Source organism: Mandrillus leucophaeus, unplaced genomic scaffold (assembly GCF_000951045.1).
Source record: "Mandrillus leucophaeus isolate KB7577 unplaced genomic scaffold, Mleu.le_1.0 Scaffold974, whole genome shotgun sequence".
Taxonomy (NCBI): domain Eukaryota; kingdom Metazoa; phylum Chordata; class Mammalia; order Primates; family Cercopithecidae; genus Mandrillus; species Mandrillus leucophaeus.
The window spans coordinates 1066651-1087910 of record NW_012110630.1 but is presented as its reverse complement, the minus strand read 5'-3'; the positions used below and the strand labels follow the sequence as shown (position 1 = coordinate 1087910).

The 21260-nt window shown below is 40.0% G+C and overlaps 1 long non-coding RNA gene across 2 annotated transcripts in view; it reads left to right on the top strand.

Moving 5' to 3' along the window:
- Nucleotides 1–21260, top strand: part of LOC105532623 — a 144041-nt gene that overhangs the window by 84612 nt on the left and 38169 nt on the right. The window contains exon 5 of one of the 2 annotated variants that reach the window (XR_001005018.1): nucleotides 19186–19250. The exons of the other annotated variant lie outside the window; for it this stretch is intronic. This is a non-coding gene — a long non-coding RNA (uncharacterized LOC105532623). The remainder of the gene's footprint in view (nucleotides 1–19185; nucleotides 19251–21260) is intronic. 2 annotated transcript variants of the gene reach the window in all.

The following is a 21260-nucleotide window of genomic DNA, read 5'->3' as shown; positions in this document are numbered from 1 at the left end:
GACTGGGTAATTTGTTTAAAAAAAAAAAAGAGGTTTATTTGGCTCATGATTCTGGTGGCTGAAAAGTCCCAGGTGGGGCAGCTGCATCTGGTGAGGTCCTCATGCTGCTTTGACTCATGGCAGACAATGAAAGCAGAGCAGGCATGTGCAAAGACATCACATGGCAAGAGAGGAGGCAAGAGGGAAAAACTGGGGAAGCCAGACTCTTTTTTTAACAGCCTGTTCTAGAGGAAACTAATCCATTCACACAAGAATGAGAACTCATTCACCCCTGTGGAAGGGCATTAATCTATTTATAAGGGATCCACCCACATGACCCACGACTCCCTCTAGGTTCCACCTCCCAACATTGCCACACTGGGGATCAAACTTCACCATGAGTTTCCGCAGTGACAAAGCACATCCAAACCATAACATACACCAAGACTTCAGGGAATTCTTATGAATGGACACTGGGGATGATTAAAATCTCCTGACATTGGCTCTGACTAACCAGAGTCCTCAAGTTTTCACATGGCAGGATAATACCACAAGCAAAGAAAGAAAGAAAAAAAAAAAAACAATTGTCTCCCTCATGACCACAGTGCTTTACATTTTCCCGTGTGTCTTTGCCTGTATTATCTAATGTCATTGTTGAAGTACTTGCCTTAGAAGGAAGTATCACCTTTGCTCTGATAAGGAAACTGAGAAGACTAAGCGAGGTCCTATGACTTTGTCATATGGCCAGTTATGGCTGGAAATGGGTTAGGATACGGGTGTCTTTCCTTTGCATACTGTTGTCAGATGAGATTCAGGCAGATGCCATCCAGGGTCAACTTTTGAAGGCTTTTTGATATCAAAATAGCAAACATCTCAGGATGAATGACTAAAATTAGAATTTAATGGTATTGCCCCAAGCTGCTTATAGCAAACAGCTCAAGTGTTGATTTGGAAGACTTGTGCTCTAAATCTGGCTTAGTGTCGCTATACCAATAGATACCTTCATTAGCAATCCTCTTTTGCTTTGACTCTGGGGTTCAGACAGCAGCTCTGATCCTCTCAGCACATGGTCTTGGTCAGGAGGACCAATAACTGGCCATGTCTTATTACAATTGGTTCCTGGAGGTGCTCCTTGGCTTCCAGCCTCCCCAGGGCAGGGTCACACTTGGAGCCCACATAGCCCAGCATTCTGGAGCAGAATGGTACTTCTGAATCCAGTCCTTGGTAGCTCTCATCATAAATGTGGAAGCACATTTGTAATTGCAAAACACGCAAGGCAAGGGGATGGAGAGAGAAAGACAGGTGATTCACCAAGGCTCTCCTACAAGAAAAATCCAGCATTTAAACAGACCTTGACATCTCAGATACAATGCCTACCTCTGGTAGGGAAAATGCTGACACCGGAGTGCTACTGTGATGGGGTCTTCTTATTAATAGAGCCATGATTATAATATGGGTGAAAAGCTCAGGCTAATGAGGGTGACTTTGAATATACCTTTAGTTTTACAAGGAGGATCTATGGCTCTTTTCCCTCGCTTGGAACATGGGCAGGCAGTGGAGTTTAATGATGCTTCACACACAGTGTGCCTCCACCGTGGTAAGGCATTTCAAGGAAACTCTAGTTGGGCTTTTGTATTGTTGGGCCATTAATATTTTTAATGGTGACAATAAAAGCTGGAAGAACTCAAATCTCAGCAAGGATTTTTAAGAGGCAGTATAATAATGAGGCAAGCTGAGCCCTGGGTGGTAGGGCCTCCAGGCTCTTGCTCTGCCCCTGACTGGCTTTATATCCTTGATCTTGCCACTTAACCTCGCTTTCTGAGTTCCAGAGGAACGTGCAGGTGAAACTCTCCTTGCCCTGCCTAGTAGGTAAACTTTGAGAAACAACAGATTGGGAGTGTAGAAGGTGGGGGGAGTTTGAAAGAAAGAGAAAAGCGGAAAACAGATTACATTTTGAACACAGAAATTACTTAATAATAAGCAGTGACAGAATGCCTGCACAGTGGAGTTTTGTAGTCAGAGTGAAGATTTATTTGGCATTTAAAATTTGTGTTTTCAGTGAGCATAGGCTATTTGAGGGAGTTGAGAGAAAGGAGAAAAGGGAAAGAAATTTAAAGTGTCAAGAATAATCTATGTAGAGGTTTCTACCAAAAATTCTACTGATTTACAACTCTTCCTACTTACAGGAAACAGATCTTTCTATTAGGATTATTCACACTGTGTCTGCTTTCTACACTGTTGCATAGTGCGCGCTTTCTTCACCCACCCCATTTCCCCAGCAATTGTCTAAAGCTCAAAAAAGCAAAGCCATTTAGACTGTTGGCCCTCTGAGGCCTTAGAACAATGAATGACCTAATTTTTTCCACAAGTCCTGTTGCTGAGCCTGTGTGTCTCACCTTTCTAGCTGGCTTATCTTGGGGACCTTATGAAACTGTGTGCTTAAGAATAACCTAGTGTTTTAAAAACAAGTAGAATAAGTCCTGTGTGAGCCTCTCATGAAGGGCGTTTCTGAATTCCCTCTTGGAAGCTTGAGCTTGGATCAGTCATTGGTATTTTAGGGTTATCTGCTGAGTTTAGTTTCCCCTCTACCTGCTTTTGTCAGGATCTTGCCTTCCCAGACCTTCCTCATAGTTCCAGATGACACCTGGGTCATGGCAAAATGTGGACACTCTGGTGAAGCCCTGAATCTGGCCAGAGAATGTGGCTATCCATTCAGCCCAGAGTACTGAAGGTTCCTGGCTGGGTGAGGAGAGTCATGAATCTCATGGGAGCCAGCAGGGTTAAAGTTGCTTCTGCCTCTCATAGACCAAGCTCAGATCTTGCTGGGCTAAGGGGTAAATACATCTGAAGTGGCTTAACAACTAGCCGCCTCAGTGTTTCTTGTCCATTTGTTCTTGAGGATGCTCTCTCTGACGAATCCTGACTTGACCTCCTGGGGGAGACAATGTGAGGATTGGAGACACTTGGTCACACGTCTGTCACCAGATGAAGGCCCATGTCTGTTCCCATTCCGCACCTTAGTACACATCTTTGCTCCTAGTCCTTTCCAGGGTTTATACCCATTGACAGGGCACTTTCCATGGTGGTTCAACTTTCTATAAGATTTGTTGGTGACATCTTGGTCCTGTTTTGAACAGGTCTTAGAAATTCCATCTTGGTTATACACTTGCTAAGGATGTGGCTTGGAATGGAAAGAGCACTGGCTGGGGAGTCAGGAGATGGGGTTCTAGTCTCAGCTCTGCCACTCACTTTATGACCTAGGAAATGCTCTTTCAGTTCCAAGGGTATTATTTTTCTTCCTTGTAAATTGAGGGGTTAGTCTACTACTAAAAGGATCTCTAAAGGCCTATGCAAAAAGAAGTAGAACATTGATCTGGTGAAAAAGGTGAACAACTTGTAGTATTCTCCAAGTATGCCATATGTTTATGTGTGCAAGCGCAAATAGGTCTGAAAAAAAGAAGAAACTGATAAAAGAAACTGCTTAACTATTCTCACCTCTATGATTGCATAGAAATCAGTTATTTCTAACAGAGTTTTGCCTACTCAGTATAAACAAGGAAGGAAAAGTCTTCCGGTATTGGACTACTGGGTCTAGGCTTCTGAAGACCACCAGTGGCCATTTTATCACCTGTAAGTGTTATCAAGATAGCATGTGAGGGCTGCAACCATGCGAGTTTGTAAGCTGCTGGCTATTTTTTTTTTTTTTTTTAACAATAGTGATGGTTTACTAAAATTCATTCTTTCTGAAAGTTAGCTATACAAGGCTGTTATTTATTTATAAGTGTAAGATAGGAAAAGAGATGGAAACACTGCCTTAAACCAGATGGAGCATGGGCAGATTCTGGCCAAGATTTCCTTCCACCAGTGGCCCTTGCAGGCTAAGCATCTAGCCTCCAGGGCAAAGGCAGGCAATTATGTTAAATCACGCAAAACAGATTGGCAGTTCGGTAAGGCCTGCAAAATGGATTGAAAGTAGCGAGGTACTTAACTGTCAGTAGTGATCCCAGACCCAATGGTTGCAGAGATAAAGAATAAGGATTAACTCTTATGATGTGCCCCACTCCTTCTAAAATACTTTTTTTGTGGAAAGCACAATACACACATTTCAGCTTATTACAATTTTCCAATTAGTATTAACTCATTAGTACAGCATGAGTGAGTTTGGAATTTTCAGCCCAACAATCACGCAGTAGCATGAGGGTCTTCGTAAACCTCCTGTAATAGCACCAAAATGTCCAAGATTACCCCCTCCTTTGCTTTAATTAGAAAACTGGATTGCAAATCAGAATAAGAATATAAAATTGACTTTTGTCTCTCTTACTAATTCTGTCACCTGGAACAAGTCACCTAATCTATCTGGAATTCAGTTTCTGCAATACCACCGTTTTATGCTTACATCTGTAAAGATGTCCACACTATATTGTTAGGCAGAACAAGCAGGTGATAAATAATTCATTTATGCATTAGTCTGCTTTGCTACAGTAATCATGACCCCCCCCAAGTCTCAGTGGCTTATAATAATAATGTATTCCTCTTTCATATATATTCCTCTTTTATACATATGTTAATGGCTATAGTAATCTGCATTTCAGCTCCTTGTGTCTGCTTATTCTGGGACCCAAAGTGAGGAAGCTGTCTCCTACTCATAGCAGAGGGAAAGAGCAAGAGAACTCAGAGAAACACATAATGGCTCTTTAAACTTCCAGTCTGTCATGGTGTATGTGACGTCCACCACAGCCCACTGGCCAAGGCAAGCCGCATGTTGGCCATGATGATAGAGTAGGGATATATATTCTTCCCACAGAAGGCACTCAAAGTCATTCGGCAACTGAAGGTTTCATTAATTCTCCTATAGGAGAGGGGAGCAAATAGTTGGCAATGATAACATATCAAAATATATTTACCTGTCAATCTAGCTATGCATAGAAAACAGTCAGAAATGTTATCTATGAAAATATTCTTAGGCAAAGAGATTTGAAAACATATGTTCACAAAAAATGTTGTACATGAATGTTCATTGCAGCATTACTCATAATAGCCCCCAAGTGGAAACAACTCAAATGTTCAACAAATGACAAATGGATAAATAAAATGTGGTGTATCCACACAATGGCATGTTGTTCAGGCATGCAACAGAATGAAGTAGTGTTACATACTATGTTATGGATGAGCCTTGAAAACACTGAAAGAGGTGAAAGCCTCTTTAAATGAAAGAGCTAAGTGAAAAAGGCCAGACACAAAAGACCACATATAGTATGACTTTATTTTTATGAAATGTCCAGAATAGGCAAATCCATAGGGACAGAAAAGTAGGCTGGTTGCGGTGGCTCATGCCTTTAATTCCAGCACTTTGGGAGGCTGAGGCAGGTGGGTCACTTGAGGCCAGGAGTTTGAGACCAGCCTGGCCAACATGGTAAAACCCTGTCTCTACTAAAAAAAAAAAAAAAAAAAAAAAAATTAGCTGGGCATGGTGGTGTGTGCCTGTAGTCTCAGCTACTCTGGAGTCTGAGGCAGGAGAATCACTTGAACCCAGGAGGTAGAGGTTGCAATGAGCCAAGATCATGACACTGCACTGCAGCCTAGGCAACAGAGCAAGACTCTATCTCAAAAAAAAAAAAAAACAAAAAAACAAAAAAGGTAGATTAGTGGTTGCCAGGGACTCTGGGGATGGGAGATGGGAAGTAACTGCTAATAGGTAGGGGGGTTTCTTTGGAATGATGAAAAATTTCTGGAACTAGATCATGGTGATAGTCACACAGTCTTGTGAATATACTAAAACCCCCAAATTGCACATTTTAAAACAGTGAATTTTATGGTATATGACCTATATCTCAATCAAAAAAATTCTCAGAAGTTGTTGGATGTGGGATTATAGATAATCTTCACTTCTTATATATGTTCTTATGCTGCCTGCATTTTTATGATGAACTAGTATTATCTTCTTATTCAGAGGAAAGAATGAAGATATTCTAATTGGGAAAGACACAAAGATATTAGTTATACAAAATAAAGTTCCCTTGCACATTCATTAGGATGCAATCCATATGCCTTAATCTCAAGTACTTGCAAGTTACAATTTTGAACCATCCTTGAGTTAAGCACTTAAAAAATCATCACTTTTCTCTACAATTAACCTGGAGAAGTGCAATCGCAATGATAAAAATACCTGAAATCAGGAAAATGTGAAAATGAGATCAGTAAAGAGTATTTGTGGTTGACACCAATCTATCTCATAGGGAAAAATGTTTTTCCAGAGTCAGAGTCAGAATCAGTCAATAGCACAACAACCTCCACATTCTTGTTTCTTCCCATGGGGAAAAGTCAAAACCATAGCTTCATCTCTTAGTTCTACCATCAGAAAAATTGCGAGCTTAATTAAGTCTTTTTGACAAGGGTCCCCTTTCAATTTTGAGTGAACATGAGAACTAATATCCTAGTCAGGAAACGTGTTTTTCAGTTCTGGATTGTGGGTGGAAGTGAAAGACAGAGGGTTGGGTGTAAAGTGGTCCAGAAGGAGTGAGATGGAGACCCAGGCCAGAGTGTCAGGTTGACATCAGAGTGTGGGTAATAGGGACTGATGAGTCTAAGAGGGTTAGAGTTCAGACATTTAGACCAAACTGAAGGCTGCAGACGGAACCCAAGCATCTAGCTTACCCACCCAGCAGGGATTCCTTCCTTCCAGGATGCCCCTGGATTCAAGGTTGATTGGAGGATCAGTGGTGCCTTTTCCATAGTTCTCGGTAAGCAATTTTTTTTTTTTTTTTTGGTGGAGTTGGGCTCTGTTGCCCAGACTGGAGTGCAGCGGGGTGATCTTGGCTCACTGCAACCTCTGCCTCCCAGGTAACTGGGATTACAGGTGTATGCCACCACACCCGGCTAATTTTTGTATTTTTATACGAGATGGGGCTTCACCATGTTGGCCAGGGTGGTCTTCAACTCCTGACCTCAAGTGATCGGTCCCCCTCAGCCTCCCAAAGTGCTGGGATTATCGGCATGAGCCACCAAGCACCCAGCCTCGGTAAGCAATGTTAAAGGAGGTGAGTAAACAATAATGAAAGAGCTATTAGAAGTCCAGCAGTTCAATAGGCATGAAATATATCCTACTAAACAGGCAAAGCCTCTGCCTGCAAGACATTTAGAGTAAAATATGGCAGATGTGAGAGACCAACATGCAATCAGCAGAAAATTGGTACTTAGAAGAGTTGTACAGAAGTATAGGTGGGTGCAAGCACATATGTCTAGAAAGGCCACAGTTCAGGTTCTTTACAAATAGCACACCATAATGTAATTGTCCCACACATTGTGGTTAGTCACAGTTTTGATCTGAAAGGTCAAATGGAACTAAAAAACAAAAACAAAACTAAGCCTGTGACCTAACACAATTCTGTTAAATGTTCTTTGACCAGGAGAATTCATACACGATGTAGTGCTGTAGCCTATTACTCACAATTTATTCTTGGAACAAGGAAAGGGCAGAGAAGTTGTCCTCCCTTACAACCTTGGCAGGAAAACACTAAGTCTTGCTCTGCTCTTCTTAAAGTGACTTCCTGAAGAATAAAACCAAATCCAAAAACAGCACTGTGGCTCAGGCCATTTTTGTCTGGCATTACCCATATAATATTATGCTAATTCTAATCTGCAACACAGATTACATTAGCAAGATGTAGCAAGAAGCAATCAATGTTTATAAAGTGTGTTTTCTTTTCAGCCCCACGTGACACTGTGCCCCAGAGGTTGCATAAACCTGTAGGTCGAACATTAGAGATGGCTTAATATGCTGCCGGAATGCTGAAGCTCTGCCTTGTAGTGCTATTATTAAGCCCACATATTATGCAATGGCTCCCATAATTTTCCCGTATCTAATAAAGTGACTTGGTAAATATGCTTAACATGTTTTTGACCATCCCAAAGCGTATCCAGACAATAATGTGAATGCATTCCTTGTGTCATATCTAAGGTACAAATCTTTCGATTTTTTCTTTTTGTACGGTTTAATTTTCATTGTGGTAAAGAACACATAACATGAAATTTACCACCTTAACCATTTTCATGTGAAGTCTTTAGATTTTAAAGCTGATCTGGGAAAGGGCAACTTTCACAGCTGAGGGAGTGCCTGCTGGTTTTATTCAAGCACCTTAAACTGTGCCTGGTAGGCTCTCAACAAATGTACATTTTTAAATGACTGAATGAATAAAGCACAATTAGGGTATATAGTCTAAAAATTCCCTGCATACTCCACCCTCACTGTAGGACAGGTTGTATGAACCCATCTCCCTTTTTCTGACTTCTTTGGTAATGAATGACACATAAGGCTTAAGTAAACTGTGTGTTTTGTGACCACAGATTAGACTTTTGTGTGCATGAAGCTAATTGGCACAAAAGTATCAAATCTGTGATTTCTGAGAGCATTTAGTACCTGCCAGATACACTTGATTAAATGGGATTGTGCTTCTTTAATCATCAGCCACTCCTCACTACTTGTGTAATCAAACCAACCTCAGAGTGTGGGATGCTGGGACTAATACAGAGGACAGGGAAGGGGACAGGGCAGAGTCTGAGAATGCAGGCTAGCATCAGAGAGCAGAGAGGTAGACCGAGCAGAAGGTCTCAGTTAACACGGAAACATCTCAGACATTAGTTTTCCGTTAGAACTGCCTGAGAAGCTGTAAAAACTACCCTCTTCTTGAGCCTTTCTCCAGATCAATTAAATTAAAATCTCTTGGGTGGTGGGAAGTAGCGGAGCCAAAACACAGGTATTTTAAATGCTCTATCAGGTGATTCTAAAGTGCGACTTTGATCAAGAACCCTGTTCTGGATTGTTCAGTTAGTTCTTTATTTGAATAAAGTGAGATGGATTCAACCTGTGAAAACCAATTCAGTGGATAACAGTGGTTTCCAAACTTCTCTACACCTTGGAACCATCTGGGGAGCTTCAAAAGCCACCCATGTCTGGGCCCCACCCCAGAGACTGTGATTAAGTGGGTCTAGGGTGTAGCCTGGGCTACAGAATTTTAAAAACATCCCTTAGATGATTCTGATATGTCGACAGGAAAGGATAAGGCAAACATGATGTATGATGGATGCACTGGATAACAATAGGCTAACTTAAGCATACCATGAGAATGACCCTACGGACTAAGAAGAATGTGTGTTAGGAGTTCCGAGCTCAGGAATCGGGAAGTGACCAACCTGGAGATTCATTCCTTATATATGAGGAACATCTGAGCCCCTAGCCCATCCCGTGGAATGCAGGCCATACAGGGGATTGAGGCCCTTTGTTTTTGGTTAAATGAAGGTTGCCAAGTGGAGGTTGCTAAGGAAAAACTGCTGAGTGAAAACGCGACACAAGCTGCATTCTTTTTACAAACAGTAGCAGTTCTCCTGTCCAGCCTGCTACCACTGGACCACCCCATACGTAAGTCCTCTCAATAAACCCTCTGTCTTGTTCACTGGCTCTAGGTCTAACTCATTGGCCTCTCATACATGGTCCCTTTTGAAGTCAATAGGGGTCGGGGATGACACATGGTTAGAAATGCAGGATCTTTAGCTCCATCCTAGATTTACTAAACCAGAACCTGCTTTAAAAATCCTTCTGGTGGTAAAACACACATAACAAAGTTTACCATCTTAAGCATTTTACGTATACAGTTCACTAATGTTGAGCACATTCACATTATTGTGCAACCAATCTCCAGAACACTTTTCATGTTGCAAAGGTGAAACTCTATACCCGTTAAACAACATGTCCCTTTCCCTGCAGATCCTGGCAACCACCATTCTACTTTGTCTTTATAAATTTGACTATTCCAGGGACCTATGTAAGTGAAATAATACAGTATTTGTCTTTTTGTGGCTGGCTTATTCCACTTAGCACAATATCCTCAAGGTTCATCCACGTTGTAACATGTGTCAGAATTTCCGTCCTTGTAAAGACTGAATGATATTCCAGTATATGTATATACAACAGTTTGTTTATCCCTTCACCTGTTGATGTGCATTTGGGTTGCCTCCACCTCTTGGCTATTGTGAATAGTGCCGCAATAAACATGGGTGTTATATCTCTTTGAGACCCTGCTTTCAATTTTTGCGTATACCAGGAAATGGAATTGAGGAATCATGTGTTAATTCTATGTTTAAGTTTTTGAGGAACCGCCACTCTGTTTTCAATAACAACTACACCATTTTACATTCCCATCAACACTACACAAGGGTTCCAACTTCTCCACGTGCTCACTGACACTTGTTATTTTCTGTTAAAACAATTTTTTAAAATAGTAGCCACACTGCACTTTACCCAGTTCTCCAGGTGGTCATATTTGGTTGAAGTTTGGGAAGCTGCTTTACTGCCCAGGCTGGTTTTCTGCCTGGCACAATGCCTCCCTCACTGCACATTCTCCCATATGTGATAACATCAATTATGGCATTGCCTTCCCAATGTTTGTTCGGCTTTTCATTTTTACATAAATAACCACTATGACTTGAGCCTGCTTAACCTCCATTCTTTGTACTTGGGCTCAAATCTAGTGGGTTGATTTTAATCACAGCTGAGTGATGTGAGTAATCTGCCCACACGTTGGGAAAGCTGAGTTCTGCTTCTGAGGTCCCACCTGGTCCAGTCTCTACAAAGAGACGATAAAAAGGAACAATTCAAGTAGCACAAAGTAATGAAAAGGAAGCCCAACCTTTGCAGCTGCAAAACAATTTTAGAAGGAATCAAGACTGGAATGCCCAGCAACATTTCTTGAAACCCCTTTCTTTTCTCCTCTCCAAATCTCTCCAATCACAGTTTCCTGGAGCCTTTCCTACTCCTACTCTTCCGTCTTTTCTCTCCCCTTCCTCTACTTCTTGGTACATCTGCCCAATCTCTCTGCATAGCAGGCCCCCTCCTTAGGTCTCTCCCTGATGGCCAGGGAGGGACCAACAGGCAGGGAAAGATAGCATTTACTATGTCAGCAGGGAAAGATAGCATTTACTATGTCAGCAGGGAAAGATAGCATTTACTATATTGGGGGAAAGGTGGGAACTGGAAATCCTTATCTGCTAATGGCTGGCTTGTGTATTTGTCTTCTCTGCTGAACTTTGAATTCCTTGTGAACTGCTTGTCTTACCCTATGTGTATCTTCCACCATAGTCCAGTTTCTGATCCATGGTATATGTTCAGGTGTGTGTGACAGTTGACTTTCAGTGACCCATGGAACTCAGCTTCCAGCATCACCTAAGGATTAGTTCCCCTTTTCCCCTGATGCCATAGAAATAAAACTTTGGCCGGGTGCGGTGGCTCATGCCTGTAACCCTGGTACTTTGGGAGGCTGAGGTGGGCAGATCACTTGAGCCTAGGAGTTTGGGACCAGCCTGGGCAACATAGCGAAACCCCATTTCTACAAAAAATACAAAAATTAGCCAGGCATGGTGGCGCATGCCTGTAGTCCCAGCTATTCAGGAAGCTGAGGCGAGAGGAGCGCTTGCACCCTGGGAGGTGGAGGCTGCATTGAGCCATGATCATGCTCCTGCACTCCAGCCTGGGTGACAGAGTGAGACCCCGTCTCAGGGGAAAAAAAAAAAAAAAAGGAAAAAAAAAAAAAAAGGTGAAAAAGAAAGCTTCTCAAGGGCCTGGTTGCTCTTGCAGTCTCCAGCATGTAGCTGACATTCTCACCAGGATTCCTTCATGGAGGTGATATTTTGAAAATCCAGAAACCAGCAGGTCCCTTTGGAAGTGATATTTCACTACTGCCTTCTCATCCATAAAATCAATGCTTGTTTCTGGCCCAGAGCTGGGTACAGATCATCTTTCTTACTTGTAAACAATATATTCTATAAATTGGTTCATCACGATATACCTCTGCTCCTAATGACAGACGGCAGCTTTTCCTTGTCTTTCCTGCTTTGGGACACAGACATTAATCTGTGGACTAAACATTACGGAAAGTGCTCTGACTGTCCTGTCCTCCATAGCACATGTGTGACCTTGTCCTGTGGTCCTCAGGAAGCTGGGCCCTAGGAAAGAACTTTAACATTCACCAACAGAGGAAGCTGTAAATAACGCACTGTTTGCTTAACTTGTAACATTGATCTTCTGTGGCTCTGGGCATAAAATAATAAGGAAAATATCACAACTTACTACAGCAAGTCAATGGGCTGATAAGATAAATGCTGTTATGTTTCAAAATTGTGCCAAGTTTATGTTGATAAAGTGACTTTCTTCTGGGACTCCAAAAAACAGTGCCTATCGTTCTAATCCTGTATGGCTTTAACTTTGTCTTATATTTACATAAGACAGGAAATTGGCCCAAGATGGCCTCATTCATCTTTATAACTCCTCTCCTGATGGAATTTATTGTGAGGTTAGTGTTATTATTTTTTCCACTACAGAGGTGTAGAGAGCTTAAGCTTTCAGTCAAACTAGCAAATTCAGTATTAGTTCCAGAACCAAGAGAAAAGGAGTAGGTCTGCGGCTATGGCAACATTAATAATAAAACAAACAAACTTTAAAAACTGCTATTGTATGGTAAGAATGAGGACATTTTTTTAATCAAAGACAGTTGAGTCTCAGACTAAATCTATTCAGTGCTATTGGTTAGAATTGACTTGTCAGTTCCATAGAACAACTTTGTCATTCAGCCTAACCGTCACTTTGATGGATTTTTTTTTTAAACTTTGAAGAATGTTTGGTTGATCTACTAAATTGACTGCAGGTGATCCAGCAGCATGTGGGCTGTTTCAGTTAAGGTAGTGTTTCTAATAGCCCTTGAGAAAAAAGAATGACTCTAAATTCTTGTCCTTGGGCATTTATTAACAGAAAAGGCCCAAATATCCCCAACTCCTCCATTCCACATTCATTGACTGTGAATTTTGAGGTGGTCCCTATTTCTGTTAGGAATTTTATTTAGCCATTAGTACAGGGGACCTGGAAAAATAGTACTTATACCTGATAGAAGTTCATCTTGCCTCACATACAAAAGAAGTACAGGGAATTGACGCAGTTCAGAAGCAGGACACGAAGATGCTGTTCCTGCCAGGTGAAAGCAAATTGCTTATGGTGTTTTAGGCTTATTAGTACAGAGAAAAAAACAGTTGTAAGCATAACTGCATACTAGATGGCCAGAGTGGTGTCTCCAGTAGAGACAATGTTCAGAACAGTAGCAGCAATTGAAGTTACTAATTAAGATTTTTGATAATCCATAAAATCCATCTGTTCCTTGCACATGTTAAGCAGGTGAGTTAAATGGAGATGTAATGGAAATCACCACTTCTGCAGTTTTCAGTTTTTAAAATTTTATTTCTTTAATTGACAAAAGTTATACATATTTATGGCATACAACATGATGTTTTGATATATATATATAATGGAATGAGGTAAATCAAGCTAATTAGCATATGTATTATCTGATATGTTATCTTTTTTGTGGTGAGAACACTTCAAATCCACTCTTGTAGCAATTTTCAAGTATACAATATATCATTATTAACTATAGCCACCATGATGTACAATAGATCCCTTGAATTTATACTTCCTATCTAACGGAAATTTTGTATCCTTTGACCAACATCTCCCCAGCTCCCCTAACCCCCAGTGCCTGGTAGCCATCATTCTACTCTGCTTCTATGAGTTCAATATTTTTAGGTTCCACAAATATATAGGTAAGATCATTCAGTTTTTTTTTTTTAAGTTCCTGGCTTATTTCACTGAACATAATGTCTTCCAGGTTCATCCATGTTTTTGCAAATGACAGGATTTCCTTCTTTTTAAAGGTTGAGTGGTATTTCATTGTGTATATATACTACATTTTCTTTATCCATTCATCTGCACATGGACACTTAGGTTGTTTCTATGTATTGGCTATTGTGAATAAGGCTGCAACGAGCATGGGAGTCCAGATATCTCTTTGACATCCTGATTTCGTTTCCTTTAGATATATACTCAGTAGTGGGAATGCTGGGTCATATGGTGGTTCACTTTTTATTTTGAGGAACCTCAATAGTATTTTCTATAATGGCTCTACTAATTTACATTTCCAACAATAGTACGAAAGGATTCCCTTTTCTCCACATCCTTACCAACACCTCTTATCTTTAATCTTTTTGATAATATACACTCTAACATATGTGAGGTGATATCTTACTGTGGTTTTAATTTGCATTTCTTTGATGATTACAGATGTTGAACATTTTAAAATATACCTGTTGGCCATTTGTATATCTTCTTTTGGGAAATATCTATTCAGGTCCTTTGACCATTTAAAAATCAGGTTATTTGTGTTCTTACTATTGAGTTGAGCTCCTTATATAGTTCAAATATTAACCCTTTATGAGATGTATAGTTTGCAAATATTTTCTCTCATTCCATAGGTTGTCTCTTTACTCTGTTGATTGTTTCCTTTGCAATATAGAAGCTTTTTAGTTTGATGTAATCTCACTTGTCTACGTTTTCTTTTATTGTCTGTGCTTTTGCAGGTCATATCCAAAAAGTCTTTGCCCAGACCAATGCCATTGAGCTTTTCTCTTATATTTTCTTCTAGTAGTTTTAGAGTTTCAAGTCTTACATTTAAGTCTTTAATTCCTTTTGAGTTTAGTTTTATATATGGTGTGAGATAAGGGTCCAGTTTCATTCTTCTGCATGTTGACATCCAGTTTTCTCAACACTATTTATTGAAAAGACTGCCCTTTCCTCATTATGTGTTCTTGGCATCTTTGTCAAAAGTCAATTGACTATAAAAATGTGGATTTATTTCTGGGCTCTCTATTCTGTTTCACTGGTCTATGTGTCTGTTTTTATGCCAGTACCATGCTGTTTTGAGTTTTATAAGTTTATAGTCAATTTTGAAGCAGGCAACATGATGCCTTCAGTGTTGTTTATTTTTCTCAAAATTTCTTTGACTATTCTGAATCTTTTATGGTTCCCTACAAATTTTAGGACCTTTTTTTCCCTATTTCTGGGAAAATGTCATTGGAATTTTGACAGTGATTGCACTGAATTTGTAGGTCACTTCAGGTAGTATGGACATTTTAATAATGTCAATTATTCTAATCCATAAACATGGAATATCTTTCCATTTATTTTTGTCTCCTTCAATTTTTTTCATCAGTGTTTCATAGATTTCAGTATATATATCTTTCATCTCCTTGGTTAAATTCATTCCTAAGTATATCATATATTTTTGTAGCTATTGTAAATGAGATTAAAATTTTTTTGGAGAGTTTGTTAGTATATAGAAATGTTAGTGATTTTTGTATTTGATTTAGTATCCTACAACTTTGCTGAATTCATTTAATAATTCCAACAGTTTTTTTGGTCAAGTCTTTAGGGCTGCAGTTTTGATAAGGTTACTAATATCTAGAATTCTCCTAAAAGTGTAATGTTGCTTTCGGTTTACTATTTTGTTAGGAAGGAGCAGTCCCAGTAGTGCTTACTTTGGGTCAGGAAGCCAATTTGAGGATTCTATTTCCTGGGTTTGTCCATTCAAACTATAAATTAGGAAATGGGAGAAATAACAAGAGGTTGGATTCACAGAAACTCTGTACCCATCATGAGGTGGACTTAGACTCAAACTCTCTATTACTGGATTCCCACAAATAAAGCCCTGTTCTGAGTAGGGGAAACAGTGATATTCTAGGTTCCCAGGGATTAGTACAAGTTCAAAGCCATGTTCAATAATTTGTGAAAGGTATAAATATTTCTCTTTCTCTAGTACACAGTTACCTTGGTGGATGGATGCTGGTCCTTTTGGGGAAGAGGTAGAGGAAGATTTTCCTAGGTTCTTGTTATGTCCTTCCTCAAAGGTCCTCCCTTTCATTCACTGAATTGAGAGTGTGGGTATTGGACTCTGTAGTGATAATGGAAGCCAAGTATAATGATTTAATTCTAGATTCACTAGGCCTATAATTTTTTCATAGGTCAGACAGAGCTGACCTATGTCCTTTGTAGGCTGCTCATCTAGTTCATTTTTAGGCATACCATGATCAATTAGCTATCACCAAAAGATCCCTGCAAGTCAAGTTATTTTGCTATTATAATAATCATAGCTACTAGGTTTCTGGCAGTTAAATCCTGCTGTTTGGTGTCTGCCTCTCTGGGAACCCATAAACTCCACTGAAAACAGGGAATTAATTCCAATAGCAGTATCTCCCACCTTCATCTCCAGAGTACAGAATAAATTCATCAAAGCATTATTCAAGGATTCTTGTTCTCACTTCATCAGTGTTTTTCTTGGTAACTTGGAAAAGGCAGTATTCTATAGGCTTACTTTGGGTATATGTGAGATGTTGTATATGATACATTTATTTCAACATTCTTATCACTATAAGCCTCTAGTCTTGGCATTTCAACTTCTTTCAGCAATAGGCCACAGTGGAGTCCAGGTTTCAGTCAACCAGCCAAGTTAACTATTGGCTCAAGCTATGTAGAATGAATCCAGAACCTCTGGTTAGTTTATCTATGTCAATAACTTGTGCTATAAAATTATGTTTTTGGTAGAAATTCAGTATATTCTCCAGGTTTTTGCAAATATTAATTAGCAAAATCTTACAATTCTTCTGGTGTATGAATCTTTTCCTTCTAGGTTTGAATTTTAAAATTGGCCTTTATGGGCATGTTGGAATCTGGAACTAGTTATGAATGTGGAGGAAATAAAAGGTCATAGGTTTAGGGTATGAATTCCTGTAGGAAATAACTCTCTCAGGTGAGGTCATTGTAAGGCAAGCTTGTCCAACTTGCAGCCTGCAGGCTGCATGCAGACCTGGATGGCTTTGATAAGTGTGGCACAACACAAATTTGTATAAACTTTCTAAAAATATTATGAGTTTTTTTGTGTGAATTTTTTTTCTTCCTTTCTTTCTTTCTTTTTTTTTGACGAAGTCTAGCTTTGTTGCCCAGGCTGGAGTGCAGTGGCACGATCTTGGCTCACTGCAACCTCTGCCTCCCGGGTTCAAGAGATTCTCTTGCCTCAGCCTCCCGAGTGGCTGGGATTACAGGCATGCACCACTAGTCCCAGCTAATTGTTGTATTTTTAGTAGAGATGAGGTTTCACTGTGTTGGCCACGCTGGTCTCAAACTCCTGACCTCATGATCCACCTGCCTCGGCCTTTCAAACTGCTGGGATTACAAGGGTGAGCCACTACGCCCGGCCTTTTGTGATTTTTTTTTTTTTTTAAAGCTCATCAGATATCATTAGTGTTAGTGTATTTTATGTGTGGCCCAAGACAATGCTGCTTCTTCCAATGTGGCCCAGGGAAGCTAAAAGATTAGATGCCCCTGTTATAAGATCTTTAACCAACATCTTCAGATTGGGGAGGAGGGGCTCCTTCCTTTGGTAAGGGAGGCGTAATAGTGTTTGAGTGTGCTGAATAATCCAGTTCCTCCTAAATGCTCTCATTCCAATTCTTTGGTCCCATTCTTTCCCAGTGCCCTTTCACGTGTGAGATGTAGCGAGGACCATGAATTCAGCCTGTGTTGAAATTCAGTAACTGGCCAGATTTGACTCTGCGTTTGCTCTTTGGCCATGACAGCCCTTTGGCCATAAGAGAGAAAAGTTCTTTAAGAGGAGTCCTAGAAACTCTGACATTCCCTTCCCTAACAATCCCTTGATCTGTGAGTTTTAATTCTTTGGCCTTTTACTTTTCCTTCTTTTTTTTGTTTGAGACAGGGTCTTGCTCTGTCACCCAGGTTGGAGTGTGATTGCACGATCTCAGCTCACTGTAATCTCTACTTCCTGGACTCAAGCCATCCTCACACCTCACCCTCCTAAGTGTTAATAGCTGGGACTGCAGATGTGGGCCACAGGGTCTTACCATGTTGCCCCGGCTGGTCTCAAACTCCCAGACTCAAGTGATCTGCCTGCCTCGGCCTCCCAAAGTGTTGGGATTACAGGCATGAGCCACCGCGCCCGGCCGCCTTGTTCTTTTTTAAAGCTCATTGATGCTAATAAAGTCAGCTATCCTAACCCATACTTCCTGTATTCCTTTGCCCCACATAGTGGTATATTGCAACAATCAAAAGGAAAGCCAAACCTTGGCTTCAGAAGGCATTTTATTCCAAATGATCACAGGTAGTTATTTAAGAAGCTGTTTTACCACCTCGTATAATTACTAGTGTCCAATCACTTAATGGTACCCGCTCACTCACTTCAAACCCAATCAGGTCAGATAACCAATCCAAGTTTTTCATGTTTTTGAAATCTATTGTTTGCAATCACTTCTGGTATAGTTTTCTTAATTGGTCAGAGTTCCTTAATTGCAGTCAATGAATTTACTCTGATTACTTTAGGCATGAAGGAATTTATTAAGGGATAAATTATTAAAGAAACATTATGAAGGCTGAAGAAATAGACTCTAGGTGAACCTTCAGGAATAATGCACCCCAGTGTGCATTTCAACATTCTAAAATGGCTTTCCAAGGGAGTTACAGCATCTGCTATGATCAGGAGGCCAACATAGCTGCCAGTTCCAGTCTGTGCTAGAAATATGGGCGCCCCATGCCCTGCCTTTTCTCCATATCACTTGGTTCTGAATATGTCTAATATAGGTGCATCTGTTCAGTGAAATCTCCATCACCTACTGGCACCTTAGCACAAGAAATGCTGGGAAGTACAGTTTTTAAAAATTTGTTTTTGAAAAGGCAAGATCAACAAAGTGGGACACTTTCAAAGTGTTAAGAAGGTGTTCAAGATATTTTTGGGCATCTGGTAAAAAGGCTAGAGAATAGAAAAAGGGAGAGCAATAGTAAGCTATTTCTTGGGTTGGGTGGTAGGCCCACAGGTATTCATTACTTTCTAGTCTTTTATAATGAATATATATATTAGTCTGGGTTCTCCAGAGAAATAGAACCAATAAAATATATATTTATAAGGCCAGGCGCGATTGCTCACACCTATAATCCCAGCACTTTGGGAGGCTGAGGTGGGCGGATCACCTGAGGTTGGGAGTTCGAGACCAGCCTGACCAACATGGAGAAACCCCGTCTCTACTAAAAAAATACAAAATTAGCCGGGCGTGATGGTGTATGCCTGTAATCCCAGCTACTCAGGAGGCCGATGCAGGAGAATTACTTGAACCTGGGAGGCGGAGGTTGCGGTGAGCCAAGATCACGCCATTGCACTCTAGCCTGGTCAACAAGAGTGAAACTCTGTCTCAAAAAACAAAACAAACAAACAAACAAACAAAATATATATATATATCTCCATCTATCTAATGAGAGATTTGATTTACTATCAGGAATTGGTTTATGTGACTATGGAGGCTGAGATGTCCCAAAAGCTGGATACCCAGGAGAAGAAAAGGTATAGTTACAGTTTAAGTCTGAAGGCTGGCAAAGACCAGTGCTCCCACTTGAATATAGGTAAAAAGAAAGAATACTTTCTTACACAGTCTTTAGTCTTTTAGTCTATTCAAGCTTTCAGTGGATAGGATGAGGTCCACTCACACTAGGGCGAAGGGAATCTGCTTTACTCAGTGTACATACTCAGATATTAATGCCATGCAGAAACACCCTCAACAGACACACCAAGAATATTTAACCAATTTTTAACCAAAATATTTAACCAAGGATGCACCAAGATATTTAACCAAATATCTGGGCACTCTGTGTACAATCAAGTTGACATATAGAATTAACCATCACAATATGTTACCTACTCTTTAATATATATCAGAATACATTTCTTTGTATGAGATATTAAAAAGATTTTGGGCAACTACAAATGGCAGATGTCCACTACAAAACATAATCCCTTTACTTAAGATATTGATTTAGTTTCAATGTAAATGCCTGTGGAAAGACTAGTTCTTTAAGTTACTACTAGTCATTTGTACCTCGGTTTGAAGGAAGAATGAGTGGATTAGTAAATGGTGAGAGATAACTTAATCTAAATATTTGAGGAATAGGAGGTGGTGAGAGCACCACTTAGGAATAAAGGGAGGAAGAATGGGAGGTTGACAACTTTAAGACAGATTTTTGCTAGCTCATGTTTTGGTTGGAACAGCTCTAACTCCTAACACCTGCGTGAGATTGTTTTCCTTTTTATTTTTTTAGTTTAAAGGCTATTGGAATTTTCAGATGCCTGATGGATTATTTCAGTTTTGTCATATATCTATCAATATTCCAATTTTCATTTTATAATATGCATGACAGGACTCTGAGTAAAAACCCACTCTCCCAACCTCTCTCTGGTTCTCTGGGCATTAGTTCACACAGATTGAAAGCACAAGTTGGGCTATCTACTTCATTATCTGCTGCTATTTATTTCAATCCTGGATTGGAGCCTCCAGTGAGCAGAATTTGCATAGGGAACTTTATTCAAATCTAAAGTTTATGAATAATGCACAACTCTCTATGACTCATCAAAAGCAATGATAAACAAAATGCAAACAGTTGGCCACCCCTGCAGCAATCCACAGAGAGTGGTCCCACCTCTCACAAACTGTGAATGACAATATTTGAAGGTAGCAATGGAAATCAGTAGTGTTGGTTTATCTTTAGCATCACCCATATGTTTATTGGCACACATTTAAGTCAGAAAAATGAGCACAAGCAAAGAGAAAAAGGTGTTCTGTCTACTAAGGTATTTAAAGTCAGTGGAAATGGAAAGACCATTCCTTACCCCGTCCCACAAAGTGTTCCTTCTGTGAACTTTTTCCAGTTAATAGATTGGAAACAACACCAGCTTTGTAGTTAGATAGTCCTCGGTTCAAATCCTGCATCTGCTACTCATGAGCTGTATATTGGGCAAGTTACCTAGGTTTTTGTCTTTTTAGTAACTTAATGTCTTTTTTCTTTTTTAAAACAGTATAATAGCCAACCTTTACTTATTTTTCCCTTTTTTATTAACACATAATATTTTACATATTTATGGGGTACATGTGATATTTTGTTACACATATAGAATGTGTAATGATCAAGTCAGGGTATTTGAGGTGTCTATATATTGAGTAGTTATCATTTCTATGTGTTGGGAACAATTCTAGTTCTCTCTTCTAGTTACTGGGAAACATACATTGTTGTTAACTATAATCACTCTACTCTGCTGTTCACTAATAGAATGTATACCTTTTATCTAACTGTATGTTTGTACCCATTAGCTACCTCTTTTCATTCCTCTCCCTACTCATTCACATTTCTCAGCCTCTAGTGTCTATAAATCTACTCTCTTTTTTTTTCTTTTTTGTTTTTGAGATGGAGTCTTGCCTTGTCACCCAGGTTGGAGTGCAGTGGCGCGATCTTGGCTCACTGCAACCTCCACCTCCTGGGTTCAAGCAATTCTTCTGCCTCAGCCTCCTGAGTAGCTGGGACT